General features: G+C 35.3%; 1 non-coding gene across 1 annotated transcript; it reads right to left on the bottom strand.

Moving 5' to 3' along the window:
* Positions 1-15,181: 15,181 nt before the first annotated feature.
* Trnad-guc (transfer RNA aspartic acid (anticodon GUC)) lies at positions 15,182-15,253 on the bottom strand. Its single transcript has one exon. It is a non-coding gene; the product is annotated as a tRNA-Asp (tRNA).
* Between the last annotated feature and the right edge of the window lie 11,192 nt (positions 15,254-26,445).

The following is a 26,445-nucleotide window of genomic DNA, read 5'->3' as shown; positions in this document are numbered from 1 at the left end:
ACACCATCTTTTCGTCGACTTCAAAGCTGCATTCGACAGTACAGAAAGGAGTTACCTGTATGCCGCTATGCCTGAATTTGGTATCCCCGCAAAACTAATATGGCTAAGTAAGATGGCGTTGCTCAACACCAGCAGCGCCGTCAGAATTGGGAAGGACCTCTCCGAGCCGTTTGATACCAAACGAGGTTTCAGACAGGGTGACTCACTGTCATGTGACTTCTTTAACCTGATGTTGTAGAGCATCGTACGAGAACTTAATCGCTCAGGCACAATATTTTATAAGAGCGTACAATTGTTGGCGTATGCCGATGATATCGATATCATTGGCCTTAACAACCGCGCTGTTAGTTCTGCCTTCACCAAACTGGATAAAGAGGCAAAGCGAATGGGTCTGGTGGTGAAGGAGGACAAAACGAAGTACCTCCTGTCTTCAAACAAACAGTCGCCGCACTCGCGTATCGGCACCCACGTCACTGTAGACAGTTATAATTTCGAGGTTGTAAAAGACTTCATTTATTTAGGAACCAGCATTAACACCGATAACAATGTCAGCCTTGAAATCCAACGTAGAATCTCTCTTGCCAACAAGTGCTACTTTTTTTACTTACAATACTCTCATCATGCCCGTACTGACGTATGGCGCAAAAGCTTGGACGATGACAACATCCGATGAAGCGACGCTTGGAGTGTTCGAGAGAAAGATTCTGCGTACGATTTTTGGACCTTTGCACGTTGGCAACGGCGAATATCGCAGACGAAGGAACGATGAGCTGTATGAGCTTTACGACGACATAGACATAACGCAGCGAATAAAGATCCAGCGGCTTCGTTGCCTGAGTCATGTTTGAAAGTATTCGATGCGGTACCAGCTGGTGGTAGCAGAGGAAGAGGGCGGCCTCCTATGCGTTGGAAAGATCAGGTGGAGAAGGACTTGGCTTCACTTGGTGTGTCCAATTGGCGCGGGTTAGCACGAGAAAGAAACGACTGGCGCGCTTTGTTCAGCTCGGCCAAAATCGCGTAAGCGGTTATCGCGCCAATTAAGAAGGAGAAGACTGCCTATGCATTCACACTGCTCTAGCTAACGGCTAGCCTACGTACTCGTATATTACGTCCATTTTGCAAATCAATCGAAGCGTCGCTACATACGGGTACATAAGAAGCAGGTACACGAAATTTTGCATTGACTCGCTGTACATATTTGAATATAACGCGAAAAATTATGGGCGTCCCTCTATGAAACTTTCAGGGATTACAGAGCATAGTCTCAGTTTTTAATGCAAAAATAAGAAAACAAACTGAGTGGGGGAGTCTTTATTAATTTGGGGGGGAAAAAATTTCTTTTCCAAAAAGTTTGAACAAAAAAAAAAATATATGTATATAAAATTTGTCCGTTGAAAAAAAAAATTCCAATAAAAATTTTCCTAAGAAATATTTTATCCCGTTAAAAAAAGTGATGCAAATTTTATAGATATTTCACTTTCAAAACCATGAATCAAAATTTTTAGCATTAAAAAATGTCAAAATTATAAATTTTTTTTAACTGCTTCACCTGCTAATACATATATAAGTACATACTCTACATATATAAGTTCGCCTATAAACAAACCAATTTTACGAAAAATTTACAACAATATCTAAAATACTTGGTTCACTAAATAGGGAATCGCTCTACTAGCAGCAAATCGGAAGTTTTGAAGAATGGTTGAATTTGGGTGGCGAGTATAGAGACAGCTAAAATAATGAATTATGAGCCGGATTGCTACTGCCGATGATAATTGCGTTCAGCGCTATGTATCTGATTCGAAGTAGGAATAAGTGCAATGGCACAAAATGGGAGTTTACCAGCTAAGACTTACAAGGAGCCACAAATGCTGCAAAAATAATGTTTGCTGATACATTTTGATTTTTGGGATTCTAATTGGTATAATCAATATCTTTTTATCTAAGGGCGAAGGCTGCACCATAGATTTGGAAGCATTAACTATTGTCATTAAAAGCAAAAAAGTATAAAATGGATAACTACAAAAGTTATAAAACTTTTTCCCAGAAGTTTTCTAGAAATGATTCTTTTCATATATTGCGAAAAATTTAATTTGTTCTGCACTCTCTAAGTACCATCAAATAAAAAAAAATTAATAAATAAAATAAAAATAAAAAATAACAATCAAGAAAAAAGTGGTTTCTGGCTATTACTAGAAAACTGCCGAACTTCAGCACGGCCAAAAAAACGCCGAAATTTACGTTTTTAATAATAAAAATACCGGGTTTTTAAAAAATCATTGCTTGTTTATTAGTTTGGCCCTTGAAAATATTTAGTTCGGGTTCGATTCGGTATCGACAGAAATTGGCCGAAGTTCTGTTTAGTTCGGCCTTAAAAATCGGTGTTTGCTCATGATTTCACTGAAAATTGTTAACAACTTTTTCGCGACCAATTCTGAACCTCATCGGTTTCACAAAAATAGGTTCACACCCATATTTTTAAAACGAAAATTCATCGAAAAACCCACAAACAAGCACATTAAAGCCCAAAAGCTTTGAAAAGCTTAGTTATTTTCGAGATGTTTGAGAAAGCATAAAATTTGTTTCAGAAAGTTATTTCAAATGTACACACCCCTGATGGCATTTTCAACCCGTGAGATGGAAAAATTGTATATTGTAAGAGGAAGCATTCAGCAAATCTGTGCTGAGCCTATGAGTTCTCATTTGGTTTGGTGAGTATCAATAAAAAAGGCGATATATGCAATTTTGTTTTTGAATAATTTTTTTTATTAGATACAAAAAAAAAATTTTATTGATGGAAATCTTTATTTTGAGCTTTACGCGCTCTATAGCTTGTCTGTTTCTAGTTCACCAACGTCAAATATGACTGTCGTATGGCGCCATTTGCAAAAATTTTAAATCTTACGGTTGGGTGATTAATTTTGCGCCTCTAATAATGCAATTTTTGACAAAATAACTTATATGAGTGCCCAGAGTTTTTGCTTTAAGTTAACAAATTTTAGTGCTGGTTGGGAATTTTTGATATTTGATTAGATTTTTTATCAGTTGGATAACTTAATTACAGTTACATATCAGAACAAATATTGCAAGAAAACCAATAAATTGCGTGCTTAAACGGTAGAAAGTTCTAAGTCGATTTATCTTGTTTCATTAAAAGTCGACAGCTAGTTCGTACTGCAACAAAAATCATGTAACGCAAAGTAACAACCTTGTTTCAAAATCTTTAAAAAACTTTCAAAATTTTTCGAAAGGTTCAAAAATTTCCTCACAACTTTCAATTTTTCTGCCAGAATTTGAGACATTTTTCTGGCTATGCAGTTTTATAACCCATTGAATTTTCGTCATACTACAACAAAAACCATATAACGCACAGTTACAAACTTTTCCACAATTATTTATATATATATTTTTTCCCGAGGCTCCTAGATGGAGCATAGGGCCTCAATAAACATATTATATTATAATTAGTTTTATCTAAGGCTAAACATTTAATTTCATTCCACGCAGGGCCTGCTTTTCTTGCTTCTGCGTCGACCTGACGCCTCCACGTATTGGCTGGTCTCCCACGTCTGCGGCTGCCTTGGGGGTTTCAATCCAGTGCTATTCTTGATCCATTTCCACTTACGGCGTTGAATTTCTATGTGGACTGGTGTTTGCTTGGTCACGATCCAGATCTTGCAACGACTGTAGTACACATGCCGATATGTTCCAAGTTTGGTATGCCTGGAGATGTGAGACGCTCTCCACACCTTATCCAGCATGCCAAATCCAGCGCATCCCTTGGATATACGGTTACGTATGTCAGCTACTGACCCGCCGGTTTTGGAGATAATGCTCCCCAGCTAGCAGAATTCATCTACTTCTTCCAGCGGTGTGCCGGCAATCTGAAGAGCTTGCGATTCGCTGGTGCTGATGCGCATAACTTTAGTCATATGTACGCAACCCTGCCTCACACCGGTTTGTATCTCGTACAGCTATTTGATGATATTGATTATTTTTTCAGACACTCCCTTGCAGGCGAGCGCTTTCCAGATAGCTTCGTGCTTAAGAGTATCGAAAGCTTTTTTGAAGTCGATGAAGCATAAATAAAGAGGTGTCTGTCACTCTACTGACTGCTCCGCGATTACTCGCAAGGTGTTAACATGATCAACAATTATTTAGAATTTACCAAAATGTTTCCAAATTTCCTCACAACTTTCAATTTCTTACCCTAAATTTAAAAAAAAATTCTGGGTATGCAGTTTTATAGTCCATTGAATTTTGTGCAAGTTTCTAGTGGCTACAAAATATCGTTGAATTTTTTTCGCTGACATCTCACACCTTTTCTTCCATACAAAGTAGATGCTCAAATTTTTTCATAGGGAAGGGTAGACTTTCCCTCGGCCATGTATTCTGTTTCTATGCTATGTATACTTTTTTATCAATGCTTTCGCATGTTCTCAAGCCTTTCAAAATAGCCGCAATAATTATTTGATAATATGAATTGATTTGAGAGGTAATAACTTCAATCAAATAAAAAAATTAATCAAAATCAAAAATTGAAAGCGCGAGTGAAGATATCATTAAATAGTAAATAAAAAACGAAAGATAACATTTCAGCAGTAAAAAATCTGAACAAAAATTAATGCAGCGCAAGAATAATTGGTCAGGCACTTCCACTTAAATGTCATAAAAGCTAAGCAGCTTTGTCCTAATAAATTTTTGTAGAATTAGTGACAGATGTGGGTTAGCACGCTTTGTATATCTTTATTATACGCATATACAATAACTTTCGGTTTTTTTTTTTAATTTGTGCTTCGCTTGTGGATGTATTTTAGTTTTGCTTGTTGCTTTCGAAAGGTGTCTTGTGTATTCATTTCATAGTAGTTATGGGTCATTTAACAACGCTGTTGGCCAACGAAAACAAAACCATGGCAAAGTGTGATTTTAACGCGCCTCTGAATGACCACTCACAGTGTTTGCAGAAATTAATCATGCAGTGACCCATATTTCACTTTCCTACACAACATAGAAATGTCTTGCCTGTTGGCATTGCTGATGGCAACTGACCTGCGAAACTGCGAAATAAATGAGCTGTGAAATGAGACAATACGTAGAGTATAAAATTGTAGGTATGAGTGCAAGCGAGCAATTTAAAAATCTGAATATATTGGTCAAAACAAACTATGTATGTATGTATGTATGTATGCAGAGCGACGTGTGGATCTTGAGGTGCTGTAATTAATGGCTATGTATCCTCTTCATACAGCGAGTTTGTGGCTGAAGAGAATAAAACTAAGATAATAGAAGTTTACAAGGTGCGCAGTATCAGCCATTAATGAGTGACTAAATAAATTAGCAGCGAAAGAAAAGGTCGTGGAGCGGCGAATGAAAAATAGCAGCAACTTTTTCTGGGTTACAACTGAGAAATAGGCACTAGAAGTCAAAATTGTACCACCGACACGAGTACATGTAAACACACATTTAGGTGAAATATTGACCTACCGCGAAATCTGCTAAATTTGATACTTGAAATTATTTAGCCTGCATATTTAAGAAATTTTAGACACAGAAAACTTGCTTTCATTACTGAGAAATTCTTTTTCGATTACTAAAAACCTCAATCACTGAAAAGTCAGCATTCACTGAAATCCCAAAGTCGCAAATTTTGCTCAGAAGTGTAAAGCAAAAAGTGTATTTAATATTTGCATATTTTTCGCACCAACTCGCACAATTTCTCAGGCTTTATTTTCACTAATCCGCAGCACAGATCATAAAAAGTGAGGGCGTAAGAGTGAGGTTTTCACTACATAAACTTAAATTTTTTTTATATTTTTTTTTGCTATTTTTTTCTACTTTTATTAATGCTGTTACGTTTTCTATTCCCTGTTTAACAAAAGTTATTGCTTTACAATTCATTTAAGCCGCGGCAATGAGTCACGCCTGTTGTATGGCAAAAACAAGCATAAAAAGAACCAGTCAAATTGGCACCCACACCTTGGCAAGTCTAAGGCAATTTCAATTGATTTTTTACGGTAATTTGTTTTTATATTCGCTTCAGGGTTGAACATTTTTAAGCATGATTTATGAGTTAAATTAATTTCAGCCGAAGCAAAAAAATTATATTTGAAAATTGTAAAAAAATAATTGCCAATTGAATTGAGATAAAAATCATTGCAAAAAATAAAAAATTGTAGAATAAATGCGGAAATTTAAAGAATATAACAAAACTGCTCAATAAATATGTGGGCGCTTTACCTATGCCTTAAGGTGGGGTGAGAAAAAAAAGTTTATCAAAGTTCCTTTTATCAGAAGTCTTTTAAGATCTCATGAAAAGAGGGGAAGGCTTTTGCAATTTTCTTTTATTTAAAATGAAAAACGAAAAAATGCAAAATATGGTCTTATTATATTATGATTTATGAATCACCAATGTCACATGTAAACAATTGTTTCTACAAGGTGGCGCAAAATTAATCATCCTATTTTGTTTTTGTATAACTTTTTTATTAAATAAAAAAACAATGATGTTGAGTTATGGAATTTTTTATTTCTATGATCGTTAAGCGATCAATTGCTTGTCTGTTTGTCTACTGCAGCTGCCTTGTTCACAAGTGCTGCAAAAATGATAAATCTTCCAATAGGGTGACTAATTTTGCGCCACCATGTAGTAGACTAGAAATATAAGAAAACTTAATAGGAAAAGTAATAAATTCGCGAAAGCTTTAAGCCCAAGCTTTAAGCTTTGGCGAAAGAATGTTTTTTAATTTTGTTAAAGTTTTGATTTGAACACTTCTAAAAATTTGTTTACCTAAATTAACCGGAAAATTTACTTAAGTGGACTTAATCGCTTTTCAATACTATGCTGGTAAACATTATGTTTGAAAGAAATCAAAATAGATCTGACTTGTCTAATTCCAAACTGAAAATCAGTGAAAGCTTAAAGCTTTTTATACTGTAAGCTTTAAAATCATTTTAATGAAAGTTCAAAAGCCTTGAACTACAACGGCATATTAGGCTTTCCAGTACAGAAAATCAGTGAAAGCTTACATTTTTTAAAACTAAAGCTACTACCCACCCTAGCTTAATGCTGCTGAAGCAACAGCTATGATAAGACACGTTTTTTTATATTATTTCTTAAATTTTCTCTCCCCAAAATTTTCATTTGTACTCTTAAGCAGTCAATAAAAAGCTTTCGAGTGTGAAAGCCCAAGTGACTGCAAATTACTACCAAATCTGTTCGTGGTCTGCAAACTAATTTTCACTACCACAAAACAGCAACTACAGTCAAAGGCGAAGAAAAAACCAGTGAAAGCATCAAGTTTTTTAAACTATTAATTGAATAAAAAAATATATATGAAAGCTCAAAATCTTAATCAACAACTGTTATTCTTTCCGAAAATGAAACTGGAAAAAGCTTACAATTTGTTCAACTACAACTGCAAAGCTTTCAAAGAGCGGGAATTAAAGAAAGCCTCAAACTTTGTAAGCGGTAAAAGCAGCGTGTCATAATAAAAAAAAACAATTTTATAAAAAAATTGTATTAGGTGCGCAACTAAGTTCTCGCTGTTTTTTTGATTAAAATACAAATTTATTCTGAAAAAATGGCTACAAGTGAATCATTGAAAGTATTGTCCATCGCTGGCTGCTACTTTTTCCCATCTTTTTGGTATGTTTCGTATACTGTCGCGGTAAAACTGTGCATCTTTTGAGGCTATTCACAGATCAAGCCTTTTTTGTATGTCTTCATATGAATAGAGCTGCTGGTCAGCTAGACCACGTGCCATCGATCGGAACAAGTGATAATCGCACTCCGCAATATCTAAAGAATATGGCGGGTGGGGTAAGATTTCCCATTTCAGTGTTTCTAGATAGGTTTTAACGCGTTTGACAATAGAAGAATCACTTTTTCATGCCTCTCCGCGTATTGCGTCCGCTTCGCGCGCAGTGCTCGGCTCAACCGCATCAATTGAAGTCGATACCGATCCCCAGAGATGGTTTCGCTTTGTTTTAAGAGTTCATAATAAATAACACCAACTTGGTCCCACCAAATACATAGCATAACCTTCGCAGCGTGAATATTCGGTTGAGGCGACGACGTAGAAGCATGACCGTGCAATCCCCATGACTTTCTTCTCTTTGGATTGCTGTAATGAATCCATTTTTCATCACTTCCTTGTTGTCGCTGGAGCAGTTGTTCACAGGCGAAAAAACGACCTACAACATCCCTTGGTTTTAACTCATAACGAACCCAAGTCCTCTGTTTCTGAATCATTCCCAAAGCATGCAATCGCTCGAAAATGGATTGGCGAGTAACTGCTAATACTGAAACAAGCTCTTCTTGCGTTTGACAAGGATCCTCATTGAGCAATGCCTCCAATTCAGCGTCTTCGAAGGTTTTTGTCCTTCCTTCACGCGGACGGGACGGTCGTCAACATTAAAATCACCGTCTTTGAAGCAACGGAACCAATCTCGGCACGTTGTTTCACTTAAAGCGGCATCTGCATAAACTTTTTGTAACTCTCGATGCGCTTCAGCCGCCGTTTTTTTCGAATCGAAGAAATCGAACGAAATCAAAACTTCCCGCAAATATTCGGCACAAAATCAGACATTTTCACAAAACCAAAAGTATATCAAAACAAAATCACTAATGCGTCGAAGCAGTGTATTTACCATATGTCTAAGCTCGGTTTATGACGTTTAGGTTATGTTAGAATCGACTAGCACACACTGCTGGCGGCATCTATTGACAAACAGCGGGAACTTAGTTGCGCACCTAATATATAATTAATGAAAAATTTCAAAAAATTTTGTTATCTATAAGGTTTTAAATCTAGGTTTTAATAAAAAATGTACAAGAATTTGTTTATGTTTTTTTAAGAATGGAGAAATCTAGTGGTCAGTTGCATTAGATGAAAATATGTATTCCCCTTTATTTTGGGAGGCATTGAAAACATATTCTTGGCTTTTCGATTTTTTGGATTAAGACCAAAGAGTGATGTGAACTCTTCGTTCTTCATAAATGAAACGCAAAATAACTAAAAAGCGCTCCAAAATGCAAAAACACAATTAAAGAACTGCGAGCTGATCCCAATTTCAAGCTTAAAAAGTGAACAAATAAACTTTTAACAACTTACAGTGGAAACAACTTTTTTTGAATCGGTTTGTTTTTTTTTTCTGACAATTTCAATGTGACTATACTTGGCTTTAGTGATACTTTTAATTACACACAACAAAATCTCCGTGAAGCGAATAATGCAGAAAGCGGAAAGTAAGAAAAAATAAAAAACAAAAAAGTAATAAGTTAGTGTAACTGAAAAGTGAAAATACGAGTACTTAGTCAAGACATGCACACAAGCACACTTTGACCATAAGGGTTATCACACATCGTGTTGAACTCTTTGCTCATTTCTGTCCAACTCTGAACCCGCTCACCGGGGCGCCCAAAAGGCAGCTGTCAAATGTCAATAGCGGTTGGGTGGCTTCCGCTGCAGAGTTTCATGAAAATTTTCATGTCTTAAAGTACTTACATATGTATGTTTATACGAGTATGTATGCATGTACGTTTAGTTTTCTTTTTGTATGCGCATGTCGATGTGTGTCAACATTTTCCATTAATTTTCTTGTTTGCACTCTTGCAGCGCGCATTTCTTGTGTCTTCTTTAGGTCAGTTACTCTTCACGCCATTTGACCATCGTCACATGTGACTAATTGTGGCATCAGCCATGATGCGCTGGTGACATTAAAAAGTGAAAACGTTGTTGAAATATTCGTGGCGCATTTTCAAAGTGCTCTAATTTTACGGATATCAACAACTCAGCGTATTGTTTGCCAGAACTCTTTGGATGCGATAGGCAAATCGATTGACCTGAATGGGGCATAAACAATGGGTTAGTTATGTACAAATTTATGATGGAGATGGCATCCAATAAACGCAGATAATCAAATGCGGCGGCTGCAGAAAGACATTCTAATCCGACGACCGGCGATGATATTGGCGAATTAACAGAAGTAGCAAAGGTTAACCATGTTTTGTATTTGTAAGTGCAATTAGAGACTCGATTCTTGCTTTTTTCATGCAAATGGAAAGTTTTACCATTTTATGATGCCTATGAATGGTAAATTTTATACTTCATAGTTTGCTAACAGTGGAAATTTGCTGTTGCAGTCGCCAGGACGGTCGCTATTAGAAGAATATTTTTAGCATTTCGACTTTTCATCTTCTACTTTACATAGGAGCGAGTCCATATCAAGTGATCCAAGTATTTTGGGCATTGTCGTCAAGATTTTTGAAAATCAATTTATTTGTAGGCTAAGGAAGTAAACTGAAAAAAAATTTGAAAAAAATTGAATAGTTTTGAGATTATTCAGTGTTAAATATTTGGGTTTGTCGTTTTTTAAAACGAAATATCTTTGAATCATTTAACCATTTTTATAATTTTATTTAATTTTTTAACCCTAAAATAATGCTTAAAGCTTACCAGCAAATAAGTCTTACTTTTCTAATTTGAAGCTGCTTAAGTGAAAATTTTTATCTCGCCACCAAAAGTTGAGGATATACAAAACCTTGATACGCCCCGTTGTTGTTGTGTCAGCATAAACATTGCCCATACATCCACGGGGAATGCTGCTGGAGTGACAGTCCTTGGCCGGATATAAATCCGGGTCGTTTCGGTCACGGAACAACTATGGACGCTAAAAACTATTGCCATTAATCAACAAATCTTTGAAAAAAAAAAATATTGCGAAAAATATATGGACCTGCAAGACTGCAAGATGGTACCTATCGAATTAGATATAATCATGAATAGGAACTATTAGCAAAAAACGAAACTTTGTTAAGATTTTTAAAATCTCAGAGGATAAGATCGCTCGGACACGTGTTTGGAATGCCTAAGGAGAGAACAACTCAAAAGGCAGTTGAATTACGCCCTGTTGGAGGGCGAAGAAGAGGACGTCCCAGAAAGAGATGTCTCGAAGACGTGGAAGTTGAGCTTAAAAAGCTAAACGTACGGCGGTGGAAGGAAGTAGCCTTAGATAGAAACAGATGGGGCAAGGTTGTGAATGAAGCTATGATTCACCAAGGTCTGTGATGCTAAGAAGGAGAAGACGAAGCGGAAGAAAAATTGTGATTAATCGCTAGATATGTACATATATCTTATTCCGCGCCTTTTCCATTTTCTAATGCGCCTTTTCCATTTTTTCAGGGGAAAAAATCATGAAAAATCAACGAAAATTTTGAGCGACTTCAAACTTGTACTTTATTGTACCAAAATTTAATGGGCCATTAAACTGCGTATCCAAATAGTTTTTTAAACCAAATTGTTTTTTCTTACACATTAAAAAGTTTGAAAAATAAATGAAAATGTATTGAATTTTCGTAAACTTTGTACAATTCAGATTTTGATTTATAGTGCATATGTTGATTTTTATAGAAAATTATAATTAAGATAGAGTGAAAGTAGTGAAGACTGGTCAAAATATCGAGGCATTTGCCATTTTGACAATTTTTATTGCTGACGAGGTTGTATATTTTCTTCATATAACGAACGCTCGACATTGTTGTTATATGGAAGATAACACCAACAAAGCAAAAAAATTGACAGAAGTTAACGCGAAATTTAAACTTTATTAGCCAGAATTCAGTGGACTCTAAAACTACATAATCGAAAATTTTCTAAAATTTTTGAACGAAAAGCAAGGATTTTATTGAAAATTTCTTAATAAAAAGGGAGAATCTTTATTGAAAATTTGTTAAATTTTTGTTTTGTTTTTTAATTTACAAACATAAAATAATTATTTTTTTTTTTTTGGTAGGTGAATGAAACATTTTAAAAAAAATTATTAAAATTAAATGAAAACCCCATAAATGGCAAAAGTAGTCAATAAGCTTCAGCACGACATGAAATTTCAAGGCAAAAAATAAGGCTTATAAGGATTTTAATAGGACTATGAATAAGTTCGTGCGGTTTTTTTCGAAATTTGAAACTTTATTGACGTAAAATGGTTACAAATTTAATATTCAAAATATTGTCCATCGCTTACTACTACTTTTTCCCATCTTTCTGGCAATTCACGGATTCCCTTTGTGAAAAATTCGGTCGGTTTTGCCGCAATCCACGAATCGATCCATTTTTTGACTTCATCGTAATTACGGAAGTGCTGGTCAGCCAGGCCATGTTGCATCGATCGGAAGAGATAGTAATCGGATGGCGCAAGGTCTGGACTATACGGCGGGTGGGGTAGGACATCCCATTTGAGCGTTTCTAAGTATGTTTTGACCACTTGTGCAACATGTGGCCGAGCATTGTCATGTTGCAAAATAACTTTGTCGTGTCTATCGGCGTATTGCGGCCGTTTTTCTCGCAGTGCTCGGCTCAAACGCATCAATTGTCGTCGGTAGACATCCCCCGTAATCGTTTCATTCGGTTTCAGTAGCTCATAATACACAACACCCAGCTGGTCCCACCAGATACACAGCATAACCTTCAGGCCATGAATATTCTGCGCCGACGTCGATGTTGAAGCATGGCCAGGGTATCCATACGTTGCCCGACGTTTTGGATTGTCGTAATGGACCCACTTTTCATCGCCAGTCACAATTCGATGCAAAAAACCCTTTCTTTTGTGCCGTTGAAGCAGTTGTTCGCATGCCATAAAACGGCGTTCAACGTCTCTTGGCTTCAATTCATACGGCACCCAATGGCCTACCTTTCGGATCATTCCCATGGCTTTTAAACGTTTGGAAATGGTTGATTGATCAACTCCCAAAGTTTTTGCAACCTCTTCTTGCGTTTGAGCCGGATCTTGATCGAGCAATTCCTCCAATTCGGTATCCATGAACTTTGGCGGCGCACCCTCGCGTTCTTCGTCTTCCAAGCCAAAATCACCACTTTTAAAGCGTGCAAACCACTTCTGGCACGTTCGCTCAGATAGAGCATGCTCACCATAAACTTCCACCAAGATACGATGACTTTCGGCTGCTTTTTTCTTCATATTAAAATAATGAAGAAGAATTCCCCGCAAAAACACATTATTTGGCACGAAATTCGACATTTTCAAGTGTGGTAAAAATATTGTTGTTTACGCTTCAAATAAAAAACTTATACTGACGTTTGTGCCTTACGACAGTAGCTCTCCAATGAATGTTTGGAAATGTGGATCGATGGAATAATAATCAAGTTACGCCATCTGTTGTAAAACCGCACGAACTTATTCATAGTCCATAAAAATAAAATTTTTGGAGCATAAATAAAGAATTTAGTGACATATTTTAAGAGCTCAAGAGCATATTTGGGCTGACCTGGTGGCCTTTTTACTTCATTTTCTCAAGCATAATTTGCTTAAACTGCGGGCGAAACTTGGCGAGTCCACAAAAATTTCGCAGAAGCTATACAAATTATTGAATAAAGAAAAAAAGAAAAAAGAAGGAAAGCCATAAAAAAGTGTTAACTAAAAAATGCTTTAAGCGACAAACTCATTTGCTGAAAGTGATTTTTAGGACTGCCTGCACGTCATAGTGCAATTAATAATATTTTCAGACAGAAAAAAGCATTCTGCCGGCGCTGATGTTCGTAGGTAGAAAAACGCATTGCAGAAAAAAACAAAAAACACACACATAAAAAATATGAAAACAGCCAGCAGAACCAAAAAAACAAAAAAAAACACACTGAAAGAAAAAACAAAAGTTCAGCAATAATTGGAAACTAAATATTGCAACACAAAAAATGGTTAATACGGAAAATTTCGCCTTTTTAAATTTAAAATAGCGATCTTTAACCATTTCTAGATGAAACTTTTCCTCCGATGTGTGGCGTGGATGGACCTCAAGTATTATGACGCTAAAATCAGCGCCTTTTTGAAGAAAAGTAATTCATTTTGTAACTTTGCTATTTTATGTTCACAGTAGGCACCGATTACAGAGCCGCACAAGCAGACTCGTCGACTCCGTCAACTGCCATTCGATTTCCACCACCAAAAATATACGCACTAAATTGATGTATGGCGTGCTTGTGTCTCTGAAAGTAAACAGTAAATATTTTTAACAAATTTTAAACTTTCTTTTTGCATGCAATTATAGTAAAAGTTATTAAAAATCATTTATTTACACATTGAGGAAGAAGTAAACAAAAATGCTTATCTTTTTAAATGAAAAAAAAATATTTATACGCATAGAAGAACGGATCACAAAACACAACGCAATAAATATGAAACAAAATCATAAGCAGCAGATAAAAAACTAACTATTTGAGATCAAAAGTGATAGCTTTAGAGCCCTCGATCAAAGCAAATTGAAAGAAACTCGCACAACTGTGGAAGGCGAAAAGCTGCTCAGCTAAACTTATGGAAAATAAGTGGAAGCCTGAAATCGCTGATAGTGGGCACAATAATACATTACCGCTAAATTATATACAGTTTTCGATGGAGATTCGTATGTACACAAAAGAAAAGAGGAAATAATCAATGGTGCCCCATTCAGCCGAAATCTAGATCTTCCGTCGTTACAAATCTTACTAAACACCTTCACTGATGCCACTTCCGCTGATAGCACTAAAAATTTTTTTTTCATAAATATCCGCAATAGTTTTAAATTGCCGCTGCACTTATTAATTTATATATTATATATTCAAATTTGTATATATATTTTCCCGGAGTTCCTAAGTGGAACATAGTGCCTCAAACGAGATTGGTGACGCAAATACATAACTTATCCTACCCAAATGACAACCTCAGCTTAACGTAGTGCCCACTGCTTGGACGAGGCTCTGATAACCGAGTAAAGGCGGAATAACCTTTTCATAAGCGAGGAGTAAACTCCTACGCCTTACCAAGCTAGAGGCAAACCGGCAAACAAGGATCTTGGCGCGCATGCAGCAGGCCAAGCCCTACCCTGGGCTGAAGTCGTAGGCCCACAAATATTTCAATTGGTACAAAAATTTCACAAAATGTCTACTACATTTCAACTAAATTTAGCTGAAAGATGCATTTAACTCAACATCTCGTTCATAGCCTCCATCGGCAACAGATACCAGACCGCTCAACTTTTTAGCATAACGAATTATGAATTTTACATGCAAAAAAAAGCACTAAAGGATTGAGGAGCATTAGAAAAGCCTGCATCGTGAATGGAGGAAATATAATATTTGTGCGCGAATAAAAAAAGAATAAAAAAAAATGGAACTGAGTAAAAACTATGTCGATCATTCTCCCCGACGGGGAATTGAACCCCGGTCTCCCGCGTGACAGGCGGGGATACTGACCACTATACTATCGAGGATTGGTGAGTGGTATGAAAAAATCTAGGCCCAATTTCTATGGCGATAAGGACTAGCAACACATCGTTTAACGATAAGCAAAGAAAATGTGTGTACAATAATAAATTTATGGGAATATTATATTAAATCATATTGATATTTGGTTGTTTTTGTGGCTTTTAGCCTAGAAAGATTTTACGATTCTATTTCTTGCCTAACTAACTAGGCGCTTTCTATAAATTTTAATGGCTGTGTTTGAAACGAGAAAAAAAAAAATGTTGCTAAAGTATCAGAAAAAAAAAACGAAACAAAAATCTAAGAAAAAAAGTAGGCCAAGCATATTAAATATGCACTGAAAAAATATACAACAGATAGAATTTAAGACGCTTTAAACAAAAAGATGAATGGGAAGGTGCTGAGTGTCGATAGCGAACAAAAGTAGTGGCGACGATTTATTGCTAAACGGTTGATTGGATTATTTTAACTCCAAACTAGTTTTTTACTGCTTGTAGTTTTTACAAAATAGGTGTTGGTAAGCTCATACTGTTTTTGGAGTTTTTGCTTGAATAGTTTTGTGGCGGGGGTTAATTTAAGCAAAAGAAAAAAGAAACAACACTTTTAAATTATTTAATAAAATTAAAAAAAAAATACATTAAATTTATTTTTTATTACATTTTTTTATTAAAAAGAAAATATATATTAAATTTATTTTTTATAATAAAAAATATTAAATTTATTTAGTATAATAAAAAATATTAAATTTATTTTTTATGATAAAAAATATTTAATTTATTTTATACAATTTTTTTTTTAATTTTAATATTAAAAATTTTCTATACTTTTTTTTATAATGAATCAGTGAAGGAATTGATGATTTTTGTTTCTATCTCTCTTACACAAAGAGGTTATTTTTAAGTTTTCTCAAGCTGAAAAATGCGCTTACTTAACCAGGTGGCGCAAAATTAATCATCCTGTTTTGTTCGTGAATAAGTTTTTTTTAAATAAAAAAAAAATTAAACTAAATTTGAGGTACCGAAAAACTTGCAAAAAATAATAAAAATGAATTAAGGGGGCGGATACTTGTAAACGGCCATTTTTCCCTGATTTTCATTAAAATTATTTAAAATGAAGAAGTCAATATATTTCTTTCAAAATTGGCATACAATTTACCTATACATTGAAATAATATTAAATTTGTTTTTATTTTAATCGTTCAAAATGCCGGATGTACACTCAATTCTTCCAGGAAAGTCGCAGTGGGGCTTCTCAATCGGCGGGCATTGTAGCATCGGCGTCAGTAACCTGAAAACAAAAACCCAAAAATTTGTTTGTTTATTAATGTCATAATTTCTATATGAATTAACAATAAATGGAAAAAAAACATTTGCGGAATAAAATGCTTTAAAAAAATGAATTTCGGTGCGAAATTTGCTTGGCAAAAATTATTTTTTCGAAAAATTTTCGAAAATTGTATTCACATAGAAAATAATATCAAAAAAAAGATCTCTGCAAAATTTCAGAGAGATTGGTAAATAACTTTTCGAGTTGTCGTGTACGCCAATTCGAAAAATATAGTTTTGAGAAAAAACGCGTCTAAAGTTTGAATACAACATAACTATACCTCTCCCAGAGCTCGAACGCAAAGAATAGAGTCGTCACGGTTGACGATCTATATATAAGAAATACTTAAATTTACGTTCTACAAATTTTTAGACATATTCTTAAAGGTTTATTCTAACATTTTGTGAAAAAAATTTTTTTTTTCGAAATTTTACAAGTTATTTATACTGGCCCCTTATAACAAAATGCGATTTAATTTAAAAATTTAAATTTATTTATTTATATGAAATGTAGTTATAAATAATTACATTACAGGAGTATAGCAACTAGTAGCTGGAACTATCAGCCTTAAAAAGACTTTTTTTGTTTAGTTCAGTATAATTGAAACTTTTTATATTATTTTTTAAATGAAGAGCGTTTCGTTCTTTACCTTTAACAAAGTTAAAAAACACTATTATTCTAAAAAGCTTCTGCGTTTTACAGGTTACAATTTTTTGGTGGAAAATATAAGTTTTTTAGTAATTTAAATTTTTTTGAAAACAAAAATCTGGTAACACTGACTTCTAGAAGAAATTTTTTAGTCAAAACGATCATACAGAGGCTAACAAAATTTTGAACCAAGCCAGTTTTCTTTAGATTTTTGACTAATTAAATCCGAATCTTAATTATTATTTTAATCTCAATGGACCCTACGTCAGAGGCAATTAAATATATATATAAACATATGAAAACGGGTTTATGAGGGAAAAAGTTGCACTTTTGGACACCTTTAAGAAAAAAGATATCCCATGATGTTGCATAACCTCAAAATACAACCAAAAATCATATTCTTCTTCTCCTTCTTTTAAGTCGTAATACCTCATACAGAGGCTATTTTGATGTCAGATTCGTATTCAAGAAATTTCATTAAATTGTGTCCGGTTAATGCTTCCAAAAGTCACATAAATTTTGTTGACCTGCGTAATTAATGTAATGCTATGAAAAAGTTAGATCTACTGCCTTATACCCTGGTTCTGTTCCATAAAGAATCCTTCAACATATCTTTACTTTTTCTCGATCCATCTTGATCTTCGATCCTTTCAGCATCCCTCAGCATCTTTTTCTCGATCCTTTCTCAGCAATTTTAGACAACATTTCGTATTACGAAGTTTCGTTGGGTGTCAAACTGCTACTTCGATTAAATAAATCATTGCATATAGAAAACTCAATGAAATTTAAATATTAAAAGGCAATCTATCAAATACGAGGCTCACTTATTTATTTCAAGAAGTCAAGAAAATATTAATTCAAACTGAGTATTAAAACTAAAGAATTATAGGCACCAAAAATATATTTCCTACAAGTTTGCACCAACAAACAAGCGCGAAAAAGTAGGCAGTGTTATTTCTCACTAGAAATTAGCAACCACAAGGAAAAACTCGGGAAAAATAGCCCAAAGTGTATCTAAGATATATATAATATAAGGTATGACTCTCTCTCTCCTTTTCCTCTACGTTATATCTTTTTTCTCTATCGCAGATCGAAAATGCCCAAAACGTTGCATGGCTTTGAAATTTTACTCTCCATTCTCACTCGTCCATCGACGCCTAAGAAGTTTCACTTCAAAAATCATAAAATTAATTTTCAAACTGCCACAAATCCAAAATTGCTCAATCAATTGGGTTGATATTTATTGCTATACAACTTTCACATGCTCACCAGCAACCTAAATTAATCAAATTAATCAATTACTTCTTATTACTTTTAAAATTTTCAAAACGCCAGAAACGTTTTCAAAAAATTGATATTTGTGTGTCTATGAGCTGTGTACCAAACTCCACTAAGCGGGAATAAGAAAAATGTATGCTCACTAATTTCTATTTCTGCTCATTTGTTGTTGTGTTGCACACTGCGCTTTCGTGCATATTTTGTTTATTTGCTAGTAGGGAAGTAGCTCGTCACGTCAAGCGCTTGAAGTGTCGTCTTAAAATCTATAATTTTCTCACAAAGAGTTTTGCGCCAAGAGCAGGCGCTAGAAACTGTTTTAATTTCCATTAAAATTCAATTTACCACAAATCAAATCAATTCAAAGCCAACAACTCAGCCTAAACGAAGTCGGCCTTTCACTTTGTGACTTAGATTGATTTAATAAAATTTATGCGCAAGCTTCGGAAGTTGAAGCAATGATACAATAAAAAAAGGTCAATTTAAAATAGTTTGATTTAATTTAATTTGATTTTTTATTAATTAAAATCTTCATTTGATTGGAAACTCGCTTCCGCGTATATTTACACATTTTTTATTTGTTCACTTCTTCATTCTTTTGGCTGTCAATCCAGTACCAGCAGCGCTAGCAAATTTGAATCAACTGCGCACAGTGATGCCCAAGTATTTTGGCATCCAATTAATTTCAAATTTTTCAAACCATCACTTTCCATGCAAGGCGAAACTCAAGTTTAATTTTAATCACTTTAAAGTATTACAATTACCACGCGCAGCCTCCGCTGACGCTGCTCCAATAATCTTACACACACACACACATGCATATACATACAAATAAAGGTACGCACATGAGGTGTGTCATGCTGTCAATTATTGCCGTAAGCATTACAAATCGCACTTAATCTCATCAAACAACGCAAATGTCATACCCAGCCACACATCACTCGGTCACCTCAGCTGACTCTGCTTTTCCTACTGCCACGCTTGTCGCACGTCAAGAAAAAATTGCTCCAAAATAAATGGCCCCACATTTAATGCACTTAGTTTTGCTTAAGTGGCTTAAGCGCATACAGCAACAAATATGTACAACATAAAACATAAATTACATGAGCAACAAGCCGAACTTAAGTCGTAAGCAGCGCGCTAAATTGTCAGCTTAAATATGACTTGAACAGCTGCTGCTGACAGCTACTACGAGTACTGTTAGTCACAATCAGCTGGTGCTGACGTTAGTGAGACTTAAGCAAGCGCAAAAGTCAAAGGCAGGTACTTAAATGTACTTTTGTTGTTGCTACAATTTATGTACATACTTAAATACGAGTATTTCTTTAATTCGATTTCGGTTTCATTCATGAAATCTCAAACTCGTAACTGGCGTGAAGAAACGAATGAACAAAGATGGAAAAAAATGTAGTAGTAAAAAAATGAAAACAAAAATTAATAAAAACAAGTTGTAAAATACACGCAAGACAATGACGGTCTGTCTGGCAAATGAAAAGTGTACAAAAAAAAAGAAAAAAAAAATTGTCGACTACCGTAGCCCCCAGCTTTTGCACAAAGCGTGCAAGCGAAAACTTCAGGCTGCCTGACATTCATGTAAGAAAGCAAATAAAAATCAAAACCTTTAAGCAATGAGCTGATCATAAAGTGAACTTCCAAAGAGCGAAAACAAAATGCAATAACCCAAGTATGCGGTGAAAAATCAGAAAATTTTAGCAGAGCATTTTGACCTTTGATTTTACAAGTTGCTGCTGCTTGAAGCGAAAAACCGTGCGACAAAACTGAATAGAAGTGCAAAAAAAATGTACAGCACTTTTAACCGGTTGAGGATGTATAGAAGTGACTGAGTCTGATTTGATGAAATATTAAACAAAAATGTTTAGGACTAACAGAAAAACAAAAACAATATAAAAATATGAGGCCTAAATTTGTATGTGAATTTCAGTGACAGGAATTTTTTGGAATTTTTTAATAGACCTATAAGAATGTATAGCAAGGCCCATTTATTAAAGGTGGTGGCACTAGACCAACCACAACGTACATAATAAATATCATCAAAATAAAGTAGAGAAGAAAAAGAGAAGATCGATCAATGTTGCGTTGTGGGCATGAAGCTGCAGCTAGAAGCATACGACCATGGTGCGAATAGAACAGATATTTGTCATTTCATTTTATGCCGGCATCCAAATGTACACGGCAAAAGAAAGCAAAGCAAATCAGCTGGTCTATTGATACCATCTTTAATAGATTCGCCTTGCTTTGTAAAAAAGTATTCTTACTTAACGCATTCGGTACAATGACGAAATTCTACAAATGAGCAATGGCAGAGCTATAAAAAGATCTTCTAAACAAATCCACAACAGCGAAAAAAGAAGTGGCCGGCCGAGAAAACGATGGATGACATTTAAACGATTTTGGCGACTTAGGGGCATATCGAATATCAATCGAAAATAATAAGCGAGTGGCGTGGAGGCGAATTTTAACGGCAGCAATGGTGCACCCCGAACTGTGATGCTACGATAATGATGATAGTTAATTCTCGTACAAAAACCATATAAATCTTAGTTTCATACTTCGTACAGAGTAAAAAAAATCAAAAAAATTTCGTAGAAATTTCAAGATTTTTAATGGAATTTTTAGGAATATTTTGAATATGCAGGCCTTCTCGCAAATATTTCAGATGACAGCCAAACAATGTTAAAGCAGATTTTATACTCTACAAGTGACCAATAATGAGATGAAGAAATTGATAAAATTCGTTAGGAAATAAGGTTGGTTTAAGACTGAGTCTGATTAAGAAGGGAGCAAGTAAACATCTACTTGAACAGCTTAGCGGCAATTTGAGCTCTGGGCTCGAGTATGATGTATTCAAAAATGGTCGGTGAATGCCTGGCTTTCCTTTTGAATCCGCATCTGAACATCCCAATTCTGTGAAATTATGCTCATTTGGATCCTGCCGTGAATATGCAAATTAGATAGGAGACAACGTGATGATTTTCCCACCAAATACGAGGATTGGGATCGCCTTAAATACCCTCGGACATTTTCTGGGAAGGTGAGCTTCGCGTCAACTCGGCGAGCACTAGACTAGTACACCAATTGCAAAGACGCGAGCTCCTTCCATTAGACTGAAGAAGATTGAAAGAGATTCAAAGGTTAACAAGTCCTCAGTTTCCGAATTTTGGGGAGTCCTCTTACATGACTGAGATTGTAGGACTCAGTCTTATTGCGAGGTATTTTTGCGACTGCTGACTGAAATATAAAAATGAATCATGTCAGCATCTTCTCCTAGCTGTCCTGCTCTCTTTGAGATGAGATTTAATCTTGCATGAAGCGGCCCATAACTCACCCTATCCTCTTTTCCTGGCCCTTATCTCGTTTTTCATTTTAAAGGTATCACAGGATACCTATTTGCTTTCTCGTCTAAGTGAGCACTCTCACGGGTAACAACATAACCTAATCTAAGCAGGAAGCCTATCACTAGATTTGTGATACATAGAATATGAATATTGAACTTATTTACTTATCAAAAATATTGGACGAATAATCAGTTCCTGAAGTGATCTTGAAAATAGATTTGCAGTACCATAAGGGATTTGGTTCTCTTATGCCAAACATTTTCCGAATTTTTTACAATTAAAACCCAGCGCACTTTTCACTCTTATCAATTCCGATATATTTTTTTTTTTACAATTTATCGAATATCGCCCCACTGTGCAACGAACACTTTTTCCTAACACAATTTGTTAGCGATGTGTGTGTTAACCTCTGCTGTTTAGTTGGCTATTTTTGTTGGCTCAAGAGACTCACAGGCAACTCGCTTGCATGTGGCAACCAAAACTGCGACCATGCGCATGTGCATAATGTAAGCGTGAGTTGACAGATTTTCAACTTGAACCAACACGATTGCGACGACGAACATACAGGGTCGTAATATGAGATATGAATACAGCCAAAATTCTCGCAAAAAATTAAATCAAAGTAAACGAAAAAAAAATTCACAACTGCAGGTAATTCTCTCAGGGCTTTGCGAAACCTTGGTTGTGCTTTATTGTTGTTGCTGCTATTGTTAGAGCTGACTTTGATTTTATTATTAAGGCACTTACTTATGTGTGCATGTATGTATATGCGAGGTATGACTGTATTTAGCTTTGTTTTGCTCTTTCGCTGCACTGCAGCAGATGCGCTTGTATGTTGTTTTTGTCTTTTTTCATTACTATTATGCGGTTAAAGCGAAAAAATATTTTATTTTACTTGGTAAAGTTGAACTTTAATTGCGGCAACGGCGCGTCCGTTGCTAATTAAATGCAGATGTAAGACTGTCGAAAGATCATTACACATACATATGTAATATTGCATGCTTCTGTTTGTGGGAGGGGGAAGAAATACTTAAAAATTTGTTATGAGAGCTCTAAAGTCAACAGCACCGTAAACCTGCCACTGCACTGTTAAGTATTTACACGATTTCTTCATAATTACATTTTTGTTACATTTTTCAATTAAGCAGCTGCTAATGAGCTCTTCTCAACATAACTATGTAGGTTTACATGACTTGTGGCTCAGTGTGTGTAGGCAGGGGCAGTTATTAAATTTAACAAGCACTGCCATTAATGATTCGTGTACATGTTTCGATTTTGAGAGTAAATATACTCATACATACAAACACGCACGCATGCATAGTGTTATATATTTAATATGTTGAAGTTTATGTTTTGCTGCTAATTTGATGCGATAAGTGATTATATCAAATACATTAAAGTAACGCAATTTTCGCATTTTATTAACTGCCTTTTTTTTAGAGTTTCTTTTTTGCGTCTCTTTTTCCACTTTCAAATTTGGTTTTAATTTAGCTAGTTTAGTCAAATGTACAGCCTTATCTGTAGATGGCTAGAAAAATTGAACTACAGCAAAGAGTAAGACGCCTTACCTGAGAGCTTGGAAAAAAATGTCCGGTCATCCACAATTCCATTTCATTCCTTTCCAAGCTGTTAGGACTTCGCATGATTTATTCTGTAATAAATTGTCGTCTGTTTTTTTTTGTATGTTTGGGTGCTTCGTTTGGTAGACAAGAAGAATAAGAACTCACACATAGGGTGACCATTGTAGTTTGAAACTTTCGCATTCAATTAAAATCTCATTAAATTAAATCGCACACAATTTTTGGCGAAATAAAGGATTCCCGAAAAGTAACGGTATAAGTTTCCACTAAATCAGTGTACAATATCCAATGCTGATAGATTATCAGATTTCCCAACCGAAGCAAAGTTATGAGAGTAACTTCGTTTGCTTCGTCGGGGATTCGGTAGAAGAATTCTGCTGGCACATTTTTTACATATTCACACACTCGTCCAAGCAGTCATTGTTCAGACGTCAACGAAGTGTTGCCATTGATTGATTTTTTCGTATATGTCAATATCAATTCGGTCGTAAAAAACCGCTGTCACATCCGCGATTACGTCAGCAAATCAGCTGATTTCTTCAAAATTGTTGAGAGGGGGTTAACGCTCTGATTTTGGCCACACCTCAGCCCAGAGAATGAGGAAAAGCTGCTGATGTAGTCGAGAGCAGTGTATTCACCTTCCAGACCTGAGTGACAGTCATGTCTACAATCTCCGATTTCCGGCAGGCAATGAAAAACCTTCAAATAAATTTTTGCCATGAAAAACGTTCTCATACTGTCAAAAGCTCTAGAAATATCTGATTTTCACACCACTGAGATCTTCCAACTCATTGAAAAACTGCCTACCTAGAAAAGTCATCTGAAGTCCGCAGAAGCCATGTATACTATATGCGCGCTTAGCCTATGGGCGTGTCTGACCGTAGTTCGAAATAAGGCAGAAAATGATTATAGCAGTAGCCAGAGTGCCAAGACTGTACTTATTTTGGCTTAGTAGGGGTTCTGTGCGTTTACTAATAAGATACGGCCAAAATTTTTTGTTTGTTCTGAAAGCCGATTCGTTCTACTATCTTTCGTTCGCTTTTCTTAAGAAATTTCTTAAAAATAAGTAGCTTTTGTAAGAGTAAACCTACATCATTTTCTATGCGTTCATTAGAAAGTTTGGTGCTTAGACTTGCTAGTTCAATGGCTCTACACTTCCCCTCCATAGCGTAATGGCCAGGAATCCATGTCATATTTGGATGAAATAAACGAGCTACGAGTTGGTGAAACTTTGTAAGTAAAACCACTCATGACTGAATATTTAGTTAGAGGAAACCAGCTTTCAAATATGGTACAATGGAGATACTAAAATATTTATACTAAACTTTAAAATACTTCAGCGTACACTTCCCTGTTAACACAAAAGCTTTACTTCGTTACAATGCCAAGGAATTCTTCGCAAGAGCCTTTGAACTCTCTGAAATTAAAATTTACTCATTCCAACTATTCGAACTACAACTCAATTATCTCATCCACGGGAGAGTACCAAATTTGCAAAAGTCAAAAGGTGGCATATATTTGAAAAAAACGCACTTCACTTACTCAAATCTAAATTAACAAAGTGCAAACAGGTGCGTGGTTGGCCACAGCTGGGAAGTATTACATAGGCAGTACTTACACCTGCGTTCAAAATAATGTATGCGTGATGAATTAGCAAGTATTTTTAGAGATTATTTTTTTTTTTTATAAAAATATAGTGCATTCTACAACAACATTTTTACTTGTATGACTCAAAGCTCCTAACTTTGATCAAAGTTTACAAAAATTTAACAAATTACAAAAGAGATATCATCAATTTCTTAAACTTTTTAATCAAAATCTTTAGAAAACTTCAATTTATGTAGTTTTACAGCTCATTTAATTTTAGTAAAAGAAGTAAGTTTGATGTCGACCAGAAATCCCGTTCCTTTTTCACAATTTTATTTTTTTTTGCATACCATGTTGACAATTTTCTCCCATATAAAACATAAGCTTAGAAGAATTTTTGATGGCAAAAAAGGCACAACATTTCAGCGAATAAAAAAACTGTCAGAAATCACCAAGAATTTGAGTCACTTGAAACGTGCACTTTGTTATAATAAAATTTAATGGGCTATAAAACAGCGTACCCAGAATTTGAATACACTTTGAATAAAAAGTTGAGCATTTTGATATTTTTTTTGTTTTGGCGAAATTTATTAAATTTTTGTGAACATTTTTTACTGTTTAAAGTTTTGTGTTATATGGTTTTTGTATAATAAAAAATAAAAAAAATAAAAATACCAAAGCAAAGTTAAAACTTGGTAATTCGTCGCGCTCCTATTATTTTGAACCCAGCTGTACATGCATGTGCACGATCGATTGCTTTTCCCTGCCAGTGCACGAGTGGTATGTGTGCTGTAGTGAGAGTTTTACTTAGCTGCCTAGAAGATAGACAACCAATCAAATGGGAAGACAAACAAGTCATCACCAGGTCAAACCATGCGCACAGCAGGAACTTCAATGAAAATAAATAGCATAAAAAAATTCAAATGTAGCTTAGCAAATACAAAAGAGTGCCTAAGAAGTAACGAGAAAGAAACTTGCGAAAAATTGCTGTGGTCTAAACGCCAACACGCGCATGCGCACTAAGTATTTGCACACTAATGACCGGCAGTACTGCATGCATTGCGAGAGTTCGTTGAAGTTGATTTCTTGGGTGCCATTTTATGCCGCACTTTAAATGCTGCTAAATATTGGAGTCGTTGCTTCCTCCTCAGCCAACGATGAAGAAAAATTGCTGAATTTGCAATTTGCTGGCTGACTAGCTGACTGGCTGACTGACTGCCTAACTGGTTGGCTCCAGAGGCGCTGTATTTGCGTCGTTGCGGTTGAGTACGCAAATTGCTATTCGCTTTTGGCAGTGGTTTCTGTTCAAGTACCAACATTTAGCAAATGTTTGCAAAAGCTACTGATTATTCACATAGATAATTTATTCAATAACTCGGCAACTGGTGGTGGAAAGAACTAATGTAAGTTTCCAATAAGTTATATAAA

The sequence above is a fragment of the Anastrepha ludens genome, chromosome 6 (genome assembly GCF_028408465.1).
Source record: "Anastrepha ludens isolate Willacy chromosome 6, idAnaLude1.1, whole genome shotgun sequence".
NCBI lineage: Eukaryota > Metazoa > Arthropoda > Insecta > Diptera > Tephritidae > Anastrepha > Anastrepha ludens.
This window is presented reverse-complemented; position numbering and strand designations above follow the sequence as displayed.